Source organism: Hippopotamus amphibius, chromosome 3 (genome assembly GCF_030028045.1).
Source record: "Hippopotamus amphibius kiboko isolate mHipAmp2 chromosome 3, mHipAmp2.hap2, whole genome shotgun sequence".
Classification (NCBI taxonomy): Eukaryota; Metazoa; Chordata; class Mammalia; order Artiodactyla; family Hippopotamidae; genus Hippopotamus; species Hippopotamus amphibius.
The window spans coordinates 77,047,408-77,069,691 of NC_080188.1; positions in this window are offsets into that span (position 1 = coordinate 77,047,408).

The window sequence follows — 22,284 nt, forward strand, 5'->3', positions numbered from 1 at the left end:
AGATGCATTTATAGCCACACACATAGATGTACCTCATTATTAATAGTTCTTTCTTTTTTATTTTAAAGAATAACTAAAATAGTCTTTCCCCTCATGTATTAATAGATTTACTTTAGATGTATTTTGTTCTTCACATCTAGTTTCCTTGCATAATGATCAGAGAATGTGGCTGTATATAATATTTGGAGTTTACTGAGATTTTCTTCATGGTCTGACACATAATGAAACTTTTAAATGTTCCATGGTGATTTGGAAAGAATGTATAGTTTTTGTATCTTGCCTGGCTTATTAATTGTTTGTGATTGAAATTCTCTGTAATGTTATAGAGTTTGACTACTTGACCTGCCAAGTTTTGGGGATATGAGTCTCCCATTATGACTATGGTTTTGACAATTCTCCTTGCATTTCTAACCCTTTGGTTTTTATATATATTTTGATTACTGTTGTTTAGAATAAAAAGTTCTTGGCTCTTTTATCTTCTTTGTGTATTATGTTTTTAGGTCAATATAATATATCTCCCATTGCATTAATGATTTCTACATTAAAATATATATTTTTGACAAATATGTTTTTGCATGCCATTTAGTTTACACTTGGCTGACTCATATTTGCCTGCTTTTTATGTCCAACCAGTCACAGTTTGCTTTAAGTATGCTTCACGGAAATAGCACATAGCTGGGTCTAACAGCTATAAGAATTCTATAGGGTGTATAATAAAATTTTTTGATGTCTCCCAGACCCAGATCTAAAGCTTGACTCCACCATTTACCGGTCATGTGACCTCATAGAAGTTATTTAACTTCTCCAAGACTCAGTTTCCTCAGCTGTAAAATGGGACAATACATTCTTGGTAGTTAGTACTCTGGATTGTAATAAAAAAGCGATTCAAATGAGGTTACACACAAAGGAAAATTTTTGTGGTGTCTCATAAGAAGCAATAAAAACCAAACCATGAGGGAAGATGTGGCTACCCCTGCCTTTCATTCATTCCTTTTCTAAAGCAGTCTCTTCTCATGCCTTTGTTATTTCCAATCAGAGTCCTGTTTATTCATAGACTTTACCTCACACAGCATTTTATTTATTGTTTGCCTTGGCATTACAATGTAAGTCTGATGAGGGCAGCGAACCTATTCGTCTTCCTCACGGCCCTGCTATGTGCCACACACTGTCTCACCAGTGTGTGGCACGTAGTAGGTATGCAATTAAACACATTTGTAGAATGAAAACAGATGAACTGGGCCAGCATGGTGGAGGGTAGTGTGCGAGAGTTATGGGTTGAATTGTATGCCTACAAAAAGATGTGTTGGAGTATTCATGCCCAGTACCTCAGAATGTGAACTTATTTAGTGATAGGGTCTTTGCAGATGTAGTCAGTAAAGATGAGGTGGGTCCTAATCCAATATGACTGGTATCCCTATAAAATGGGAAAATCTGAACACAGACGCAAACATGCACAGAGGACTATGTGACAAGATACAAGGAGAACTTGAGGTGAAAATTATGCTTCACAAGCCAAGGAACGTAGGGGGTTATCAGAGCTGGAAGAGGCAAGGAAACATCCTTCCCCTGCAGGTTTCAGAGGAAGTGTAGCCTTGTAGATACCTAGACTTGGGGCTTTTAGTCTACAGAACCACGGAACAGTAAGTTTACACTGTCCTAAGGTACCTAGTTTGTGGTACTTTGTTACGGTAGCCCTAGGAAACTAACACAAGGAGAGGGCTACTCAGTGGGTCTCAGGTACCAAAGACTCACTTATCCCCAGTATCCCAGATAGTATATGCTTACAAGGTAATGACAGACTCTGCCAGCTGGTGGCCTGGGGTGCTCCTGAGTCAAGACAGGACCAGGAAATGCATGTATGAAACTTCAGGTGACAGACCCTGGTGAATCCCACGAGCCGTGCCTGAAAAACACCGTGCCTGATGACTGACCACTGATTTCAGCACCATGGAAAATGGTCCCTTCAGAGAAAAGGAACTCGTTTCTTACTCTGCACAGAATTGGCTGCTGAGTGTCTGAGAAGTCAGGATTGTGGAGGAAAAGACTCAAACCTGAATGAGTATTCAATCACGCCCCACCCCCATTACACAAGTAGAAATCGTGAAAGGAAAAGCTAGCCTATACACTATTCTGAGCAGCATTTGCAATGTCAGAGGTAATTGGGGAACTAAGATTTTCAAGGTCATTTAGGCAGAATAAATTAAACAGATTACTCAAGGAAAACTGAGGAGGAAAATGACCTTCTTCCCCGCCCCCACCAACATTAATTAGCCACTAAAAGACAATGCTTGAGAAAATACCATGTCTTTCCCACCAAACTGGAACTTTTCAAAGTGCGTCATGAATGGGGCTATTTATGTGGAGAGATTCTCACTCAGTGACGGTCAGTTTATTTTTATTTATTACTACTTTATTTTGACTGTGCTCCACAGCATGAAGGATCTTAGTTCCCAGACCAGGGGTCGAACCCAGGCCCCCTGCAGTGGAAGCGCGGAGTCCTAACCACTGGACAGGCAGGGAATTCCTTAACAGTCAGTTTAGAAAGTTGATTTATGTGATTTGAATCCCAGATAAGGAAATAGCCACACGTATAAGTCATTCTAATGAGCACCACTGGGCATTGTGGACACACGTTTCTGTGCAAGAAGCTTAGAATACATCCACCATTAGAAGACATTAGAAGTAGAATCATTAAATTCAAATGATTTTGCTTATCTTTCAATAAATGCAGTCCAAGCTTGTTCTTTCAGTACCATCCCCAAGTATAATCTCCAAGTATAATCCAAAGCATTTTCTTTTGATTTTTGTTTCTAAATTCAATGCTTTCCATTGGTTTCAAGTGAATAATCAGGGCCTTTTGATAAAAATAAAATAAACATAATTTCAATAATTTTAATTTAGCTGAGAATAAGAAGCTTTGGGTTTCATTCCTATCACCCTATCCTGATTTTATTCTTTTTAGGTTGACTCTTAAAAGATGCTATGCAAAAAAAAAGTAGAGGAAGCTAAAAGTGAGTTAAGAGGAATAAATTAGGAGGTTGGGATTAACAGATACACACTACTATATATGAAATAGATAAACAACAAAGACCTAATATATAGCACAGGCAACTATACTCAATATTTTGTAATAACCTATAATGGAAAAGAATCTGAAAAAGAATATATATGTGTGTATATATATATATATAACTGAATAACTTTGCTGTACACCTAAAACTAACAGGGCATTGTAAGTCAACTATATTTCAATAAAATAAAATAAATTAAAAACAAAAACTCAGGGCTTCCTAGGTTGCGCAGTGGTTAAGAATCCGCCTGCCAATGCAGGGGACACGGGTTCGATCCGTACTCCAGGAAGATCCCACATGCCGCAGAGCAACAAAGCCCCTGCGCCAAAACTATTGAGCCTGTGCTTTAGAGCCCGTGAGCCACAACTACTGAGCCCATGTGCTGCAACTACTGAAGCCCATGAGCCTAGAGCCTGTGCTCCGCAACAAGAGAAGCCACGGAAATGAGGAACCCACGCATCACAACGAAGAGTAGCCCCCGCTTACCGCAACTAAAGAAAGCCCGCGCACAGCAAAAAAAGACCCAACACAGCCAATTAAATAAATAAATAAATAAATTTATAAAACAAACCAAAAACAACTTATTATTCACTTAGCATGGAGAAAACATACACTCCAAAAAAAAAGTGAGTTAAACATGATCACATTTGTTTTGACCACTATGTAATTCTTCATCTTAACTTTATGATTGAAATATTAGAAAAACATGAACACTTTTACAATTAGGAAAGGAGAGATAATGTAAAATCGGGCTCAGAGCAATGGCTTCCTCTATTCTTACTCTGTGCAGAAATTCAATTATTAATAAAATGGAGTCAGTTCAAAAGCTGAGGGAGGCTGCACCGATGGGCCCGTATTCTGGTTCGTAGTCAATGAATTCAAACAACGATGTAACAATTCAAAACGTGTGTTTTTAAAGTCTTCAGACAGGTACTTTCTTGAAGTTTAATCAAAGCTCTGTATTTGACTTTGTGTGTTATCCTGGAACGTACAGCTACACTGAGGTGCAAATTTCAGCTCCACCAGTTTTCTGTGTAGTTGTCACCTAGGTTCTGCATCTGATGACCCAGCATCTCTTGTTAAGTGTTGGAGCCCTTCACCTTGATTTTCTCCTAGGCTGTTTATCACCAGGTAATCTGAAGAAGGTCATTGTCAGCCATAGAGGGAAACAAGGGTAGTCTATGCTAACATACCTTTAGGACCCTTCCCAAAATCTTCTTCTAATATTCTATTCTAATATTAATGTTCTAATATTCCAAAGTTCTTATTCTAATATTGTCAAGTTTCTCTTTTCTACACTAAAATTAGGTTGTTACTGCCCTTCCATTGGAGGGACTCTTTTGTACCAAACATGTAATTAGCAAGACATGGTTGATAGCTATGCTCTTGATAGCTGGCCTGCTGGACCTATGTGCTACAGAGATAGTTGATCCCACAGGGCAACTGGGGCATCAAGGACAAGCAGGAAGAGCCATTCCCCAGGTAGGAAGCAGTTATCTGCATTCACCTTTAGCAGTCCCTGCTGTGATTAACCTGAAAATTCCCATGCAGAGGCTCTGATTTCTCTATATCTGCCCAAAGTACTCAGCCAGGAAGTTACTCTAATCAAGGAATTGCTGTTTGCATCCAAAAACCTTCTTGCACCCCAGTTGGAAGATAATAGCTATATCTTTTGAAAGTCAATAACCTTGCCCCCTCCTGCTCCTCCTCAGGTCCATATCTTCCTTGTTTTTTCAGCTATTTGGAGCGTTAAAAAAAAAAATCCAACTCTGTGCTGCAGCAGTCACATTGATACCATCTTCTCCCTCTCCCTGGCACAGGAACTCAGCACAACTGACTGTTTGGATATTTCTGGCCTGAAATCCTCCTCCTACCCCAGTCTGATGTGCGCACTGGTTCTCTGACATGTCTGCACTCATACCCACCAATTAGTATGGCGGGATGCCCACTTCAGGAAGGTGTGGAGCCAATTTCAACAAGACCATGTGCCAATCCCATCCTGGCTCAGACAGGGACTGAAGCAAGTGACACAGCATGTCCACTGAGATCCTTCCTGATGGACAGGGCTGCCAAAGTGGGACCTTGTGTTTCTCTCCAGGGAACTGTCACCGTGGAAATCTTTAATCACCGTGCATCACTTTCACGCTACTCTTTCTCTCGTTAGAAATGAAATCTGCATCATCAGCTACTGTGGATCCAAGATTCTTCTTTTAAAGTGAAAAATTCTCTCGTACAAGCAGAAGATAGAAACGTGGGTGTTACCAAGCATGGAAGGTCACAGTAAGAAGCGTGGGGTCATCCTTCCTCCCCAAAGTTGAGAACTGCCCTGACAGAAAGGAAGGCATGATCACAGACAGACAGCAAAGCCCTCTGTGTGCTGGTGTTGGGACCTAGAAAAGGTAGCTCTGGTGGTGTCAGAGAAGAGAGAAACACTATTGTAAAAGCACCGCAGAGTGGCCCTTTCCCAAGAAGTCCTTCCCTCTTACTCATGGAGAAAATCCTCAAATAAATTAAGACGGTAAAGGAGTGAAGAAACAAGTGGAATATAAGAGTAGGATGAGCAAGAGAACCCCTCATTAGTTTAAATAATGTATGAAGAAAAAAAAATCTGTGAAGATTTGTTCTGATTGCCTCCCACCCCCCTTTAAAGATATAAAAAAGCCTACCCATGTAAGAACTGTCCTCAAGGTGGAATGAAATTTTTTAGTAAGGAGTCTAGTTTTGGTAAGTGGCCTGGAGCCATCTGGATGCAGGGAAACAAAGGTAATAATATTAATAGTGTTTTCTTTTTTAGTGAAGAGGTTTGCTTTAAGAATTTTTTAAACTGTATTTTCCCTTTTTTTTTTCTGAAATAAATTCATGATTGTTTTTTATAACAAGGAAAAAATACAAAAATTAAAACCTCGCTTTAAAAAAATAAAACAGCAAGGTATAAAAATGAGACAAACTATTGTCAAAGAAGTTTGGGAGAGAGGAGCAAAGGTCACTAGGCATTTTTTAGCAAATAAAAGCATTCAAATAAAAGGAAGGTTGGCAAAGAGGAGGAATTGCTAATGAAATGCAAGAAGACTGCCTAGAGCTTACCCCTTACGGTCTGTCATAGAGATAACGGAGCCCTCGTTCACAGAGACTGGCAGCCACTGACAAGGCTCAGGAGTGTTTCAGTTATACTTGGTAAATATTCGCCAATGCAAACCTTTTCTGCGCCTCAACTCTGGGTGCTGCTGATGCTGCAGGTCCCTGACGCCCCAAGTGGGCTGTGCTCTGGGGCCCTGAGCCAGTGGTGTGCTGGAGCTGTTTGTGGTCATCAGACACAGGCATGATTAAAATCTAAATTACGTAAACTTGCTGTTAAATAAATTATATTAAAAACAAAAGCAATACATTCTCAAAACTCATTAGCTCCTAATTATTTTACTATGATCATAACGTTTACCTGCCTCTATTGAATCTGTAGAGTAAAATTATTATGTGAGGAGGGGCTACTGTCTATCTTCTCTTAGTTTCGTGTTTTACAACATAACGTTGGCCGCTTGAAATTGGCCGTGATGGGGCTGTTCACACCATGAAAATCATCAAGTTCTACACATGTGGGCTTTTATTTTTTTATTTACCAGAGAGCTGGTTGTTCAAATATATCAGGACTGCACTGCTTGAAATCCACAAAAGCCAAGCTTCCGTGTTCTGTAAGTGGCCAGCCTCCTTCACACCACCTTGTACATTTTTGGGCTGCATTTTCCCAAAGCTGAGGTTTGCTTTGAATTTCCAGAGCCCCCAAAAGGTGGTGAGAAAGGCACTTTTAGTCTTTTTTCTCTCCCAAGGACTCAGTCATCAATGTGATGTTGGGTGGGATGGGGGAGGGGGGGCTCGGGGAATGACACCAAAATGTTCTTGGAGGTCCCTCCCTCTGAATCCAAGGGGTTGCCCCTGAGCCACTCGGTGTGCTGTCTCCTCTCTTAGAAACATCGTCCCCAGGAGGCTCCTCAGGTCCCCGTGGGCACGCACACTGCCACCAGTCCTCAAGTTCTGCTTAGGCTCAAAGCTCCCAGGGCAAGGAGTGAAGGGAAGGTCGTGCTGCAGTGATGCCAATGGGAAGAAAAGAGACAAAACAAAACAGGACAGATCTGAGCAAGAAGGAGGAAATGGTGATGCTTTATATCTCATTAATTACAGGTGATGAAAGAGAAGATTGAGTCCAAGATAACTGTTTCACAATCTTTGACCCCACTAGGAGCAATCAGGATTACAGAGAATAATTCTGTCTGGAACTCATACCTGAGAGTACAGCATTTCCATTTGCCATCCTAAGAACAAGGGGTGACATGATCAAAGTTTAGCAGTGATAATATTGGCTTGACACACTTCTTGGGAAAAAAAAACCTGTTTAACGCTTATATGTGGAATCTAGAAAAATGGTACAGATGAACCTATTTGAAGGGCAGGAACAGAGACACAGACAGAGAGAATGGACGTGTGGATGGCGGGGGAGGGAGGATGAATTGGGAGATTGGGATTGACATGTATACATTACCGTGTGTAAAGCATATAGCTAGTGGGAACCTGCTGTACAGCACAGGGAGCCCAGCTCGGTGCTCTGTGGTGACCTAGATGGGTGGGAGGGAGGTCTAGGAGGGAGGGGCTACTTGTATACATATAGCTGATTCACTTCATTGTACAGCAGAAACTAACACAACCTTGTAAAGCAACCATGCCCCAATTTTTTTTTTAAAAAGCAGCTATTAGAAAATTCTTAAAAAAAAATAAAATAAAATGAAGAAAAGAAGGAGCGTTTAAATGTCCGTTCAATTTGATGACATTTCTTTTGCTTCTTATGGTGACCTCTCAGGGCATCAGACAGTTGGATAGTGCTGGTCATGGCCTCTTTGAAATCTTCTCACTTAGCTTCCATATCAGGGAGGCAGGGAGGGAGTGATTTATTTTAAGGAATTGGCTCACAGGTCTGCAGGGGCTGGCAAATCTGAAATGTGTAGGACAGGCCAGAAGAGTGGAAACTCAGGCAGGATTTCTAACATGTTAGTCTTCTTGTTCAGGAAACCTTAGTCTTTGCTTTAAAGGAAGGCCTTCAACTGATTGGATGAGGCCTATCCATATTATCCAGGGTGATCTCCTTTGCTTAAAGATTGTAAAGATTAATCACATCTACAGAACACCTTCATGGCGACATCTAGACTAGTGTTTGAGCAAACAACGGAGCATCATGGCCTCGCCAGGCTGACTTAAAATTAACCGTCACAGCTTCCAAGCAAGACCTTTTCCTGACTGTTGGGGTGCTTCCGCACAAGTCTCTTACCAACCTCTTCTTCTGCTATATCCCTATTTATTTATTTATTTATTTATTTATTTATTTATTTATTTATATTTTGGCTATGACATGTGGCATGTGGGATCTTAGTTCCCCGACCAGGGATGGAACTTGGGAACCCTGCAGTGCAAGCGCAGAGTCTTAACCACTGGACTGCCAGGGAAGTCCCCTGGACCTCTTTTATTTTATTTTTTTTCTTTAAGAACATTTATTGAGATACAATTGACATACAATAAACTGCATATATTTAAAGTGTACAATCTGATATTTTTTTTCTTATTAGTAATGTATATATGGCAATCCCAATCTCCCAATTCATTCCCTCCCAACCACCCCCAGATTTCCCCACTTGGTTCTCTACATCTGTGTCTCTATTTCTGCCTTGCAAACCGGTTGATTTGTACCATTTTTATATATTCCACATATATGTGTTAATTATATTTGTTTTTCTCTTTCTGACTCACTTCACTCTGTATGACAGTCTCTAGGTCCATCCATGTCTCTACAAATGTCCCAATTTCGTTCCTTTTTATGGCTAATATCTCATCGTATACATGTATCACCTCTTCTTTATCCATTCATCTGCTGATGGACATTTAGGTTGCTTCCATGCCCTGGACCCCTTTTAAACAGTGATATTCTTCAGTATCCATCTAAGTTTGGGGTACAGTTTTTAAGAGTTAAAAGAAATTTTATAAATGTATGAATGGACACAGAACTGTGAAAAGCACATAATATACCTAAGTAAATGATGAAACTTAAGACATGATTTCATTTGTTCTGAGGCAGCATAGCTTTCACTGGGATAGAAAATTAAAATAAGCAATCAAAATAAGGCACTCTTTGTTCTCTTTAAACTTTTTGGACATGACATTGTCTAGAGTCTCCCAAGTCTTCCTCTTTTCTTCCCACACAACATAATCTCTTTGGGTATCTGATCTGTATCCAGTCTTCAGTGACACCAACACACCAACATCTCCAAAATTATGTTCCAAGGAACACTACAGTCCATGTACAAGCAAGGTTGAGAAATGCTTCTAGAGACCTCTTGTTCTTGGAAATTTGTAATCCATATTGTCAAACTAAAGGCTCTGTGAAGTCCCGCAGTAACAGGGAAACACGGCCTTGCATCTGCATTCTGGGCCCAGTGCCCTCTCTAAGTTTCAGTATGATGTTTCCAATTGCTTACTGTATGTTACACTTAGATGTCCCACGCAATTCAAAGTTAACATGATCAAAACTGACATTATTTTGCAACTTCCCTGTTGGTCCAGTGGTTAAGACTGCATTCCCAATGCAGGGGGCCCAGGTTTGATCCCTGGCTGGGGAACTAAGAACCCGCATGCACATGGCATGGCCAAACAACAAAGAATAATGACATTATTTTGCCTAACCCAAAGTGTTTCCTCTTATGTTGATTTCCTCCTATAAACCTTATCCTTTTTCATAGGTGGTACCTGAGTTGTCCAAAAAAAAAAAAAAAAGACCTGCAAGACCACGCAGACTCTTTCTGTCCCCTTGTGAGGCCCCATTTGCCAATTTACTTAGATCAGTGGAATCCACCTCTCAAACGGTCCTGTGCGCCCCCAACTCCACCCAAGCTGCTCCTGCCTCCCCTCTGCCTGCCATTTTCCCTTTATCTGTAACAATAACCTCCTCAGTGCTTCCGATGCCTCTGGAAAAGATGGTCTTCAAACACAAAATGATGACATGCTTCTCGTGGTCCACACCCACGGGTGGCTCCTTGCTGACTCCAGGTAATATCATGACGTTCATCGGGGAGGGTGTTGCATATTTAACTTAAGATGAAGGGCTAAAGTTTTCTTAATTCCTCCTGAGTAAATTTAAAGAAAAATCCTCTACATCTTTACCTTCCTTGAAGTTGCTAATGTGTCTCTGTTGGATTTGAAAAGGCACTGACAGTACCCGAGTGAGGTTTGGGAAGCAGAAAATTAGGGAGCATTATTGATGTCTCCTTTTTTTTTTTTTTTTTTTTTGGTCATTTGTTTCTGACCATGGAAAATTGAGAGCTGATTGTTTAGGGAATCACTAGATCAAACAGTCTGAATCAGGCAGTGATTGACTTGGGAAAATGGAATACTTAATACTACTACAGTGGACTTCCTCACACCGAAAAATTCAGCCTGCTCTTTAAAAAAAAAAAAGATATTTTAAAAACTTCTAGAAATGTTGCAATATGAAAAAGAGTAGGTTGCAAATTAAAAGTCTCACCTTAACACCCTCAAGTGGTGAAACTAGTATATTTTTCTATACAAGGAAACACAAATTCTAGAAGAATACATCCCAAACTATTAATACAGTTGATCTCTAGGGAGAATAAATGGGTCATTTTCATATTCTTCTATATGCTTAACTGTGTTTTCTAACATGCCTACAATGAATGTGGATTATTTTTGTAATAAGTAAAAAAGTGTGGTTTTTAAAAAAATGGTTTGAAAATCTTGGCAGCTTACTAGACTAACCGATCTTAGTCTACTTATGCCCAAGATGACCTCAATTTACCTCTTTTCCACGTCCCTCAGTTTTGTTTTCCTTCCAGCAAAACAGCATGTCAATTTGAAATAGTCAATAGCGTACTTTCAGTGCTCATCCATGTGGTCTGGCGTTCAGTGTATTTTCCAGGAGAAGGTAGTACAACCCAACCATGATGACAGCCCTTCTGAGAAGACCATAGTTACTCTGAGAGTTTAAAGGCACAAATTGCAAACTGGCTTAATCTCAAAATATATAAAGGATGCATATTGAGAAGCATAAAAAAATAATTTAAAGACCTCTTATCTAAGCTATGCTTACTATTTATTTGGATTTATTTAACCAACCATTCTAATATCCTAGATATTGTATCATTTCTGCATGGATTCCCCCCCCCCCCTTTTTATTCTTTATAAGTGGTAGTATGGCTGGAGTGCTTAATGATTAACTTTGCTTTTTTTTTTTTTCTTCAAATAGATTTCAAGTTTAAGTACCTAAAATGTTGTTTTTTTCTTTACCTTCCTTGGAGGGGGTGGGTGTATGTCTTTATTTATTTTCATGTTTTTATTTAAAAAGTACTTTCCGGGCTTCCTAGGTGGCACAGTGGTTGAGAATCCGCCTGCCAATGCAGGGGACGCAGGTTCGATCCCTACTCCAGGAAGATCCCACATGCCGTGGAGCAACTAAGCCTGTGCACCACAACTATTGAGCCTGAGCTTTAGACCCCGTGAGCCACAACTATTGAGTCCATGTGCTGTGACTACTGAAGCCCACGCGCCTAGAGCCCATGCTCTGCAACAAGAGAAGCCATGGCAATGAGGAGCCCACGCACCACAACAAAGAGTAGCCCCCACTCACCTCAACTAAAAAAAAAGAAAGCCCGCGTACAGCAAAAAAGACCCAACACAGCCAATAAAATAAATAAATAAATTTATAAAAAAATAAAAATAAAAATAAAAACTACTTTCCTTTGAATAGGCTAAACTGCAAGTAATTCTGAATATATTACACATGGCTTTTAAGATTTTTATCTTTATCCCAAGAATTAATTTTAAAACAAATTAAGTTGCTGTAATGCTGATCCCAATATCCGCGGGGAAAAAGCACACATATTTCATTCATTTAGGGCAACTATCTTATTTCACTATTTTGTTGAATAAATTTAACAAAATTTAAAACACATACTTTAAAAATTTCTGAAGGAAGTCAAAGTCTTTCCTCCTTGAAAGGATCACAACACAGAACTCTTTTTACTTCTCCATATAACATAATACACACTTAATGCAGTGCTCAGGCATCTGGTAATTCAGTCTCCAAAGTTTAATAAACATGGTGGTTTAAAAAAATGCAACATTTTGGGGGGCTTAGTTCTTAAGAGCAATGCTATCCATAGAAGGTTCTGCAATGATGGAAAAGTTCTGTATCTGTGCTATCAATACTGTAGCCCTAGCCACCGGGGGCTGTTGAGCACTTACAGTGTGGCTTGGGTGACCGAGGAGCTGAATTTTAAATTTTATTTAACTGTAATGAATTCACATTTAAATAGCCACACGTGGCCAGTAGCCACTGATTGAACTCAGAGCTCTAAAGGTATAATCGGTTGAATTATGTTCAGATAAAAGTATTCATGGATATTTGCCACTTAGTAATGTTCCTTTTGCCTTAATAAAATCAATGTTGGGACTTGCCTAATTTCCCAAAAAGAGTAAATTAGCTGTTTTCATTACCTCTTCACTTCCAGTTCTTCCCTGGCAGATGGTAGGAAATGAGAGCTCCATCTATTTCCCCTGAGAATGTGTTGGCATTTCACTCCATCCCAGTAATAGTCTGGTCGAGCCCCGGGGGCTCTCCTGATGAGTCTCAGACTGATTAAAAAACTGAAGTCCTTTATTTTCTACTTATAGGAACACAATGAGCCAATAATAAAACTTTTATTTTTATATAGGACTAAAGAGTATTTACTAGTAATCTACTAGCAATTAGTAGGGCTTACTTTTGTGGATCTAGGGTGATAATTCATTGAACTCCTGTCCCCACCTGTATTAGTTAGGATCCCAATAGGAAACAGAAGGCACACTCAAACCTGTAATTGAAAAGAGTTTAAAAAAGGACCCCTTACAAATGCATGGGTTGTGTAAAAGGAAACCCACAAAGAGTGGCAGGTATCCCAGCGACAGCAGCAGAGGCACACTCCTGGAGGGGATAGGGCAAGGGAGAAGGTGGCTTGGGAACCATCTGAGAGATGTTGTAGTAGAAGATTGTTTGATAGGAGCTGTGCTCTTTGTTAAAGGGACACAGCCAACAGTGGCAACATTACTCTGGTCTTATCCTCTGATCTCTTGGTGCATTCCATTGGCTAAACCAATTGGAAGCTAGGAAACTTGGGGAACCTCTAGATACAGTCTGTAAAGGCAGCCTTCCAGAGCTCAGGCAGGTGGATAAATGTGAGTAGGAGATCTGGGGAGGCAACAGAAAATATCCAACTACCCTTCCCAAGTTTGGAAGCAATTGAGAGAGGCACAGATGGTTCTAAATCAACCACGAGAGCCCTTGGATGGATATAAAAGCATCTGCTCTATTACTTGTGAAAGCTGCATGGAATGACAATGTTTAGATGTGTGCATTGGACCAGATTTACACATCTCCCCAGATTCACTCAGCCTCACCTGCTCTCCTTGGAGAGTCTCGCTCACCACCACTGTCACGTAAGTTAACCCGCACCAATTTCTAACACCACTAGTTATCTTGCCCCCCCACCCCCACCCCAACTGCGGTTAAGGTCTGGCTATAGAGTGACCCAGCCTGCCTCCCACTGCAAGAGCTACAGCAGCTTTACCACCAAGGCCCGGAGGCTCTGGATCATCCCACTTACTTCTGGACTCAGATGAAGGGCCACACGGTGGACAATGGAATATGGCTTCCCCAGCAGCCACCTGGGAGTGTAGGGATTGCCAACTCATATGGCAAACTTCGACAATGAGAGACGACAGAAAACATGGGGTGAGGAACTAGCAGATAAAGTCTTCTTTCTTCTCAGTAGACTATTCGAAGATGTTTTTTCCAAACATCCTATTTGGAGACTGAAATGGTCAAATAACTGGCTGTGTTTTCTTGTGTAAGCCTGGCCAGCTCAGTCATGCACCATCTTACAGTGGCTGTACCTCTTTCCCTGCCTGTGGACCGTGGTAGATTAAAGGTAGCAGTGTATTCTTGTTATTCTTTCCAGTGAGAAGTTGAGTTTCATTCCCCCTCCCCTTGAATCTGCACTGGCCTTAGGGACTTGCTTGATTAATAGAATGCGGGTGAAGCAACATTCTTGAGCTTCATCAATGACCAGCTATCCCAGACCATCTGAGCAGATCTTGATAGTGGATCTTGATAGTGGATCATCTATCCCAACCACCAAAGTTGATGCCACGTGGATCTGAGATGAACCACTCAGTCCAGTCCTTCCCAGGTTCCTCACAAAATCGGGGCAGAATACAATGATTATTTCAAGCCACTAGGTTCTCGGGAAGCTTGTTACATAGCAATAGAAAACTGGAACACTCCCCTCAATGCACTGTTCTTAGAAGGTGTTTCCTAACACAGATGCTTCTCATTTGATCAAGCAATTGACTGTGTTTCCCTACAAAGCTGCGGCCAGCTCAGTCATGGACAGCCTTCCTTGTATTTGCTGCCCTTCCTTCACTGCCTCACTTCCCTTTTCTCTTGACTCTTTCTGTCCTGGGATTACACTACCATTCGCACACAAGCTTTGCCTAAGGCTTTGTTTACTGAGAAACTTAGTGGAAGTGTCCTAGAGGACTTCCCTGGTGGCACAGTGGTTAAGAATCTGCCTACCAATGCAGGGGACACTGGTTTGATCGCTGGTCCAGGAAGATTCCACATGCTGCGGAGCAACTAAGCCTGTGTGTCACAATTACTTAGCCTGTGCTCTAGGGCCCTCAAGCCACAATTACTGGGCCTGCGAACCACAACTACTGAAGCCCACGTGTCTAGCGCCCGAGGACCACAGCAAAGAGTAGCCCCCGCTAGCTGCAACTAGAGAAAGCCCTTGCACAGCAATGAAGACCCAAGGCAGCCATAAATAAATAATATAAATAATATAAATAAACAAATAAATAAAACATACCAGATTTTTAAAAAAATGAAGTGTCCTAGAAAGAAGACCCTCAGAATGAGATTTTGGAATTGATTCTATATTTGATTGTCTAAAAACAATCAGGTAAGTGGGATGGTAAGAGCCCTCAAAGTGGTGTCACAGTAACAAACTCTCACCCGTGGTTAGCTGGGATGAAGTACGAGCAGATGGCTAAACTTGGGGAAATCGCGGCGCTACCATATTTGATCAGGAAGGGGCAAAGATTGTGGTGGAGGGGTGGCTGCTTTTGAGGAATCTGAGGTCTTGATAAAGTCTTGACAATAGGCTCAGGACACCTATTACCAACTCAAGTCACGCTCTGAAAGCCAAAGGACCTTGAGAGCCACTTCAAATGAGGCTTGCGTCTCCTGCCTCTGAAAGGCATCTGTACTGAAAATCTGCTCAGGGTGGCAAAGCTGTAAAGAGGACTAACAGTGCAGCCTCAACAGGTCTCCTGGGTCAGGGTCACAGCCTTGACAGGGAAAGAGTGGGAAACAACCCTAGGATGGAGACATTGGTGTAGACAAGCCTGACTGGCAGAAACAGCCTGTTTCTCCCTGTTAGGGGTGAAGAACCACCCCTTGCCTGGAGGGCATGCAAAGATGTCACCAGAAGCAGATGCCTGCCTCAACAATGCTTGTTCTCAAATTTTCCTCAAGACCCACCCTGACCTCCCTTCCCTGCCCCCTCCCCCACACCAGCAAATACAAAGGGAAGTATTAACACAAGCCCTGCCGGGGAAGAATACAAGCCTACCTGCCAGAGGAAATGTGGAGCCTGATGAAATGTATTGGCAGGAACTGTGGGAACGCCATGGGTGTGGATTTTGAGATGATTTGACTGGCAGAAGCAGACAGAGGCTGCATGGGTGAGAATGGACTGCCATGGGCACTTGCCTGTGGTGTGGGATTCAGAGTTCTGGCAAGGACACCTGGAGCTGGTCCTTATGCACTGCCGCAATGGCTCCTTCCAGCCTAGTCACTGTGATGGCCTAAAGGAGATGATGTGGAGATACTAGAACTTCCTTGACCTAGCTTTGATAAAGGAGTCAGAAGTCTCAAGAAGGTGGGCGTGTAAGCATGGATTCATTTTGTAAGACCTACCACCTGACTATGTTTCCCAGAAGGCCTCGGGGGAAATGGTGGGAATGATGGGGTCCAAGGGGAATGATGCCAACGTCTTTGAGAAGCTCAGTGGTCAGGGATCACAGTAGGTCAGGGATCACCATAGAAGATGCGACTATGGAATTGGGTCCCCTCTAATCCACGGTGGTAAAAGGAATCTGGACTACCAAAAACCAGGTGGCAGCCCTTTACCATTAAAGGAAAGAGAGCCCGAATTAACATTAAGAGCAGCAAGGCCTTAGTATGAACGAGGGTGCCTACTTTTAGGAATATATGGCATTGGGAAGTTGACTAGGGTGTTGCTTGATTTGAATAATTAAAAAAATCAAGATTTCTTGAGCAGAAGGCTATCATTGCCTTCCATGATGGAAAACTGTTCTCCATCACTGAGTTTCTAGATCTAAGTCAGTTAACAAACCCAGAGCCCATTGATTGAAGGAAATGCTGGATCCTCTTGAGGAAGGACCCTCTAATGCCACTGAAAGTATATACAAGTATATATACAAGTATATATACCTGATCCTTCCCCAGACGGAACTGAGGCAATTTACCCAGGTAACTGTACACTAGGGAAAGGGTCAGACCAAGACTTTTCAAGGGCTATTAGCTACAGTGTATGAGATGATACTCTTATCCAGAGACGTGAATCACCAACACAGTCCTCTGGTTAAAACGGAGGCTTATGAAGACCAAGTTCATCTAATGGTGGGTTCAGTGGTTTTGGATACCCACTTTGTGATTATTTCCCTGGTTCCTGAATGTATCATCAAGACAGATGTACTGAGCTGAGGATGCTGCTTCTGGCAGCATCCTCGGACCAATTACCTGTCCCGTGGATTAGGGTCACTGCAGTAGGAAGGGCTAAACTCAGCACTACTGACATCTGGAACCAGACAGTTCTTTGCTGTGGGGCATTTCCTGGGCATTGTAGGATGTTTAACAGCATCTCTCTCTTCCTCCCACTAGATGCCAGGAATACCTTCTGGTTGTGAAAACCAAAACCCTTTCCAGACATTGCCACGTATCCCCTAGGAGGGCAAAATCGCCCTTGATTAAGAACCAGTGGCTGTGTGTAAGCCCCTGAAACTCCCATATCCCCTGCCATTTGCAGGAGTCCTACCACAATCCTTGAAGAGTGACAGAGATTAAGACCATTGTTAAAGATGGAGGGGTTCTCATAACATTCTCTTTTGAGTCAGCTCTCTGTCTTCTGTAAAAATCAGAGAGATCATAGGGCATGAGCGTGAATTACTGCAAACTTAACAAGTGATGGAGCTGAGCACAGCTACTGTGCCAGGTGTGGTGTCTCTGCCACGGCCACCATGCCTCTAAGGCTCTGACACGACCTCCATCATGAGCATCACAATGAAAGCCACAGCAGCTCTGGTCCCTAGAACTAAAGTGATAGGACCTGCTGAGCATCTGGCTCTTCCCATCCGGTGGGTTTGGGATCTGACTTCCCCAACAGCTGCCAGGAAGGGTGGGTGACACAACCCCCAAGTGTAAGGGAGTACCTGCCATCTGGAGCAAACTTTGACCAATGCGAAACAGGCAACAGAATGGGAGGGGGTGAACTGGAAAATAATTTTTCTCCCTTCTCCCACCAAAGAACTTTTCTGAGATGGTGGTTCCACACAGCTTGTGACATGGGACAAGGCAATTGGCTATGTTTTCAATTTTTTGTAAAGCAGAGGCCAGCTAAGTAATATACCTACCACTTTATATATTCATTCTCCTCTCTTCCCTTCCTCACATGTTTTCCCTCATTCCAGTTGCCCTGGGATTGCGCCCCTTCCCAGTAAAAGTCAGCATATTGATTTCATCTCAGGTTCTGTTTTCTAGGAAACTTATGCTAAAACAAAGTGCAACAAAAATAAGTTCCTGGGGGCTTCCCTGGTGGTCCACTGGCTAAGATTCCATACTCGCAATGCTGGGGGCCTGGGTTCGATCCCTGGGCAGGAAGCTAGATTCCACATGCTGCAATTAAAAGTTTGCATGCCGCAACTAAAGATCCTGCATGTCGCAATGAAGATCCTGAGTGCCACAACTAAGACCTGGTGCAGCTAAATAAATAAATATTAAAAAAAAGTTTCTATTAGAGTAAGATTTGCCCACCCAATAAAAGGCAGCAGTGGAAAAATATGGTATTGCCAGTTGAGACAGGCCATCTTTTTCATGGTAGAGACGTGTAGAACACAGAAAGAAGTGGTGTTGTCAGAGATAGTGAATTCCTTCTCCCAAATTCACCAATCTAATTATTCTCCTCCTATTGGGAGATGCGAGCAAGGGGTGATGAGAGCCCACGAGCGATTCTGTCCTATGTTGCCTCCAGGACATGTGAAGTGAGGGGAGTTTTATCCTCTTTTCACCATGGTAACTAATGCTTGGCATTTATACCTTTTGTAATTGTCCCACAGTTCTTAAATATTCTGCTCTATCTTTTTCACTGTCTTCCCTTCTTGTATCTCAGTTTTAGAATTTTCTATTGACACATCTTCTGGCTCACTGATTCTTTCCTTGGCCGTGTCCCATCTTTCGCTGAGCCTATCAAAGGCAGTCTTCACATCTGTGACAGTGTTTTTGATTGACAACATTTCCTTTTGATTCTTTCTTAGACTGTCCATCCCTCTGCTTATAACCTGTCTCTTCTTGCACATTTTGCCCATTTTTCCATTAGCGCCTGTAGCATATTAATCATAGTTGTTCAAAATTACTGGTCTGATAATTCCCAAGTCTCTGCCATATCTGAGTGTGAACCTGATGCTTGCTCTGTCTCTTCAAGGTGTGATTTTGTCTTTTAGTACACCTCGCTATTTTTTGTTTAAAGAAGAACACAATGTACTCGATAAAAAGGACTAAAGTAAATAGGCCTTTTGTATAAAGCTTTATGTTTAGCTAGCTAGGAGTTAAGCTATGTTTATTGTTCGCTATCGCTGTAGACGTGAGAGGCTAAAAGTTCCTCTGGTGGCTTTGTTTCTCTCCCCTCTGTTGTCATGGCATTTCCCTAGAGACTTCTTCTTGAATAAAATCTGAGGTGTTCTGTTATTTCAGTTGTAATCCCCTGATGTTATACCAGAGCCCTACTGATGTGTTGGTACGATGTGGGGGAAGGAAAAGCATTCTGTGGTCCTAGGATTAGGTCTTAGTCTTTTAATGAGCCCATGCCTCTGAGCTGTGACCTTCACAGGGGCTTCTCAGTTTTGTTTTTTTCCCCTCCCTCTTAGGTGAGACAGGAAGGCTAGATGGGGCTGGAGTAGGGTATTTCCCTACTCCCAGACCATGAGGCTCTGGTAAAATCCATGCTGGTTAGGCTTTTGTAAAATAGTTTCCTTGAGGGCAGGACTTATTAAGAACAGGGAGTTCTGGACTGTTTCAAAAGGGCTATGTTTGCCCTCCCCAGGGCAGAAGCAGAAGGGGATTTTTCTCTACTCTTCACTGTGAGGACTGGTTAAGGCTTCTGGAAGTAAAACTCACCAAAGTGTGGAGACCACCTATGACTGGGCACCCCTGGCATTTTTAACTCTCAAATTTGTCCACACTGAACCTCCAGCAATTATTTAATTACAGTTTAGTTTTTCTGACCCCACACTGGTTTTGCAGAGCTCTCTGCTGTGGTAAGCTGTGATTCTCTGTATCCCCCTGTCTGTCTTTCCAACTTTGGGGGCAGAGGTTTACCCTGTGACTTCCATTTTCTGATGGATCTAAGAACAACTGTTGATTTTCCATTTGTTCAGCTTTTTTATTGCTTTGTGAATAGGTATGATGACGTCCACTTTTATTTATTTTAATAAAGTTTAATGAAAGCTTTGACTCAATATTTTACTAATAAGGCTGCCTACCATGGCTGGCAACATAGTAAAATTCTTCCTGTGTGTATCTAAACATATTCAGATGATGAAAAACAGAAAATGGAACTAATAAGGCATGGAAGGTAAGAACTGGTATGGTATGTGTGCCATGAGGTCTTGCCCTCTGCCTGTGTGAGCCAGGGTCCAAGTTTATATTATGATCTTGCCGCCTATGTTCCAAGGATATTGTTTGGTTCCCATACCTTGACGGAATCTGAAATCTCACCCACTACCTCCTGTCACACTTAGAAACTGAGGCAGCAAAAAAAGATGTTCCAGCTATATGCACAATCTTGAATATTTGCGAAGATTCCAACCATGTCCTCATTTCTTCTCCTACTCCAGTGAAACATCAAGAAGCCATTCTTCTCTTTCCCTTAGAACACAGGAAAGAGGTGGCCTGAGAAATCTGCCTTGTCTCTTTGCTCCTGGCCCTCACCTGGCCCACTTCAATCCTCTAGATCTGAAGGTACCTCCTAAGCCGAAGGCAATACAAGTCTTATCAAGAAAGAGAAGGGAAACTACATATCCTTCCAAAGGTCCACCCTCTCATCCTTGACAAGTGGAAGGCCGGGCATCATTCTCCAGTGAGCTCTTAGGGCCTCTACATACCACCTGCCTCAGAATCAATGGGCTGTCTACTAAAATTGCCCATGCCTGGGCCTCTGTCCAAGTTTACCGAACCAGAATGTCTACATTAATAATATGATCCCCTGATTCTCTTGTGCACATCAGAGTTTCAGAACCACTGGGTAACAGTAGCATGGGGGTGGGAAGGCAGGCATGTGGGGTAGTAGTCGTCATTAATATTTGAATAGGTGCATATTTTTATGTCAAATTCTTCATTCAAGGATCAGTAGCCCATGGACTTATGGCCACGTGTAGTCTTTTAGAGCCTGAAGTATGATCCTTTGAGCAGCTGTGAAGAAAAAATTTCCATTACAAACTACATACATAAAGTAATTTTATATATTCTGAAGTATTACAAAGGAGATTTTAGTGCAAGACATAATTAATATGGATATTTATTTTATTTTAATTAAGATCAATATCTTATATTTATTTTATTTTAATTACGATCAATATCTTATATTTATCTTATTTTAATAACTTAACTTATTTAAATATCTAACAATTAAGTAGAACGAATTGATTAAAATTAAATTAATATTTAATTTAATTATTTTAACAATAATAGTAGTAGTGATAGGGTCTAGCATTTATTGAGTGCTTAACCATGCTTTAGACAGGGTGGTAAGTGGTTTTTCATTGATTATCTCAATTAATTCTTATAGAAACCGTGAGATAGGTCAAAAGATTATTCCCATTTCACATATGATGAAACTGAGGCCTAAAGAAATTAGGGAACTTTTCCAAATCGTGTAACTTGTAAGTGGCAGAGACAGAATACAGTCCAGGATTGCCTGCCCAGGCTCATAACCACTGTTTCACTGCAGTAAAATTAATTAGATAATAACATATTAAAAAAAATTATAGTCCTTTGTGATATTGGTCATCTCTGACCCTTGCCTTTACTGTTTGGCTCCTTTACACGATAAATCTTTGATACTTAATTTTGAATGTGTAGATGGCTGAATGTGCCTATGTTTAATTAAAGAGAAGTATGTTTAATTGTGCTGGCAAATTTTAAATGCTTGGCTTTCCTCTGAGCTGGCAAAACCTTCTAGGTTCTTAAGTTAACCCTCGGACTTCCAGAAATTTTGCTTGACTGGTGAAAGTTTATTTGAATAGTGAGCGCCTCCCTGATTTTGGAATATAGTATTAGGGTTTCCCGCGATGATCACGCACCAGCCTCTCCTCTGACGTGGCGGAGGGTGACTTTGGAATTTCCTGAAAAGTGGCTTTCGGGAAGCCCTTTTCCCCCTTTGCCCGGTACACGGGATTTAGCGACAGAGGAGTTCTCCGATGATTTAATAAAAATCCCTCCTGCTCAGTCAGGAGTGGGTAGCAGTGTGAATTAGAGGGCTTGGGACAGGGACATCTGAATATCAGCCTCTGAGAACGCACAGCTTTTCGAAACCAGAACCGGCATTTTCTACACCAAATGCTACACCTTTAAGGCCTCATTTGCAAATAAAAGACTGCAAGTTTCTAGCATTTGCTTCCTGTCCTTTCTCTGGGCACAATAATCACCCACCTTCCTAAAAGACAGAGGGGCTGTCAATACCATTTTCAAGTGATGAGACCTCTTCCGGGTAGGAGAGCGGGGAGAGAAGAGGGTCAACAGGGAAATGCAGCTTTCACGTTAACACTCCCTGGA